The following is a 3,096-nucleotide window of genomic DNA, read 5'->3' as shown; positions in this document are numbered from 1 at the left end:
CCCCGACACTACATATATATAAATTTTAGGTATATTTAATATATAAATATACTTTTGTGATGTATTAAATATTTCTTAAATTTCTTCATAATTTTATCTTTTAAGGTATTATTTCAAGGTTGGACTTAGAACTTTTGAATGTTCCAATAAGTTTTATAGGTAGAAATTGCACGGGGCGTCCTATTTGGTCGCCCCCATTTAACCTATACCCATTTTTTATAAAAACTTTTAACTTGTACCTACTTTTTAAAAAACTTCAGCTCGCTTTCTCCGTTGCGTTGCTTACCTCTTCCTTTGTCCTTGCTGCTGCTTTCTCCACTGCGTTGATTACTTTCTCCTTCACAGAATGCATCTTCTTCTTTCTTCTTTGCCTTGCGTAGAATACTACAGTTGTTGATAATGTAGTAAATTTAAGGTTCTGTAGTTTGTGGGGAAATAATTAGTAGTAATTAAATAGAACTATAGCTGAAGTTATGTGAAAAGAGTGTTATTTGGGGTAGTAAACATACAATGAACTAAATAACTTCAGCTCTATAGCTGAAGTTTTCCGGTTACTAAACAAAAACTTATAAAATAAAACTTCAGCTCTAGAGCTGAAGTTCGCGAGTTACAAAACAAAAACTTCAGCTCTAGAGCTGAACTTCAGGCCCGGCTACTAAAATGCTGAAGTTTTGTGTGATTGCCTTTGCTACTTCAGCCCCGCATGCTGAAGTTATGTGAAAAAGCGGGTACGCTTGCAATTTTTTTTGCAAAGCGGGCCCAGGTTAAAATGTGGCATAAAAAGCGGGTATAGATGCAAATGCCCCGTTTTATAGCCATTAATATTAGTAAATTAAATAATGCTAACAAAAGCCCAAACCAAAATCAAATCAATACTAATGCTAACAAAAGACATTCAATTCAATACTATGAACGGGAATGTATTGAATATCTATTTTTTGTTTTGCAATAATTTAGATAAAAATGCTAACCTATTTTTTTTCTTTAGCGTTTAGTCATGTAATTAATACTCCCTTATTAGTCTACTTATTCTAGCACGACTTAGTATTTTTTTAGATTATGCTTATTTTTATTATGGCTTTTTAATTATCAATATTCATATTACATAATTTTATTCTCTTTATAGTAGAATATTTTAGGATAATGTCATGACACATCTCATAATTCGTATTATTTTCTTGGAAAATACTTTATATAGTTGTATCTTACTAGGATTAAAGAAATATTTTGAGCATAATTTATATGTTTTGTTCTACGAAGATTTTACCGGAAAAAAAACCCGAAAAACCCGAGAACCCGAGAAAATCCGAGAAAAACCGAGAGTGGAAAACTCGAGTTTTATTGGTTTGGTTTGGTCTTTAGATTTAATAACCCGACATAATTGGTTTGGTTTGGTAATTGTAAAATCCGAACCAACCCGACCTATGTACACCCCTACTCACCGGACCACAATAACATTTTCTGATCAACTTAGTCAAAATTCCACGAATTTGATGCTCCCATTGCACCCCCATGACATACACAGGTCTTACTCTAACTCTTACAATGCCGCCACAACGGAAGAGATGTGCAGAAATTCATAATCAACTGCCGAGTCAACCAATCATTGAGTCTATACTTCTAACAAGAAACATTACCTCATTCCGAACCAAATAATGATCTTTGCTCCTTAATATATTTCACGTAATCAGCTTGCACTGATCCTAAATCCAACAATCTTGTCTTACCCAGTATGAACTGCTCAGGCAATAAGCCACCCCGACATGACCAAAAGTCTCATATGATGCCACAATGTGCCAATAGGCTACCAATTAGAATGCGATACAAAAAGGAAAATGAACTCAGAAAAGGAATTTCAATTACCCCGCTCGCGAATCATACATGCGACGCGGGCGCACAGCTAATATGAGCTTCCTTCAGAAAATAGGAAACAGAACACAATAGACAGATATGGGGAACTGTACTGAACATCACACTGTTGCGGCGCGCAACCCGATCCGAGCAATCATAACCATGGCGGCGTGCCACCTGATCCACACAACATAACCATGGCGGCGTGCCACCTGATCCAAATAACATACCCATGGCGGCGTGCCACCCGATCCACACATGGAACTCACATAAGGAGATGTACATCGAGCTAAATTGCTCATTACAACAAAATACTGAATATCAGTCATAAACACGCTAAGTGTATAATACCATTCCCTGGGGAGACATATAACGCTATAATCCACAAACTCGAGCACAACTGAAGTGCGATATATGATCTGAATCTCAAGAGCCATCCTGCTCATATAACCTCATCTCTATGTGGAACCTTAACACATAAGAAATCACCAAGCCGTCTCACAACTCGCACGACGCAATACATCATTACATGAAGTAGCTGACAAGGAAATAACACCCTAACTCCCTTCCATAAGGAGCGTATTGCTGAGATGAACACTTCTGGCCTGATATAAAGCCCTTGTTCACATTTAAATCAATCCACTGATCTCAAGCCGATTTTTGATTGCACCAACTAGGCTAATAACCTTTCAAAGGTCCATAATAACTCCCCTTTTCTCATAACACATAAGAACAACCCTCATAACCGGAGCGAACCTCCACAGTCCATAACCCAATAAACAGAGTGCCCTCCAGGAATAAATTCTCAAATTAATGATATTACTACAATCCTCATACTTGGTTTAAATCTTTAATCAATCAAGTGACTACATGCCACACTTATACAATCTTCCCGCGGGTCACACTCCCATAACCTACCGTAACAAATAACTGGGTCGTACCTCCAAACCACCGGCCGCAGTAAAGCTGAAAAGCGATCAAGAATCATTAACCAGGATGCAAAGCCCTTTTACCAAACACCGATCTCAGGTGACGCTGATGACAAACCAACTCACCTTAAACATCGAAACTCCTTTCCTGCTCATCCGAGCTCGTGACATCCTTGTTAGCACCGAACTGCAACCTTGATCGTCACTTCAAATTCCATAACACTCACTGCACCCAACGTGCCAATTAAAAGCTTTTCACTGGACTCACTTCAGGAGAACCATACGCAACACACAGGTAAATTCTCATAAACCGTGT

The sequence above is a fragment of the Nicotiana attenuata genome, unplaced genomic scaffold (genome assembly GCF_001879085.1).
Source record: "Nicotiana attenuata strain UT unplaced genomic scaffold, NIATTr2, whole genome shotgun sequence".
NCBI lineage: Eukaryota > Viridiplantae > Streptophyta > Magnoliopsida > Solanales > Solanaceae > Nicotiana > Nicotiana attenuata.
This window is presented reverse-complemented; position numbering follows the sequence as displayed.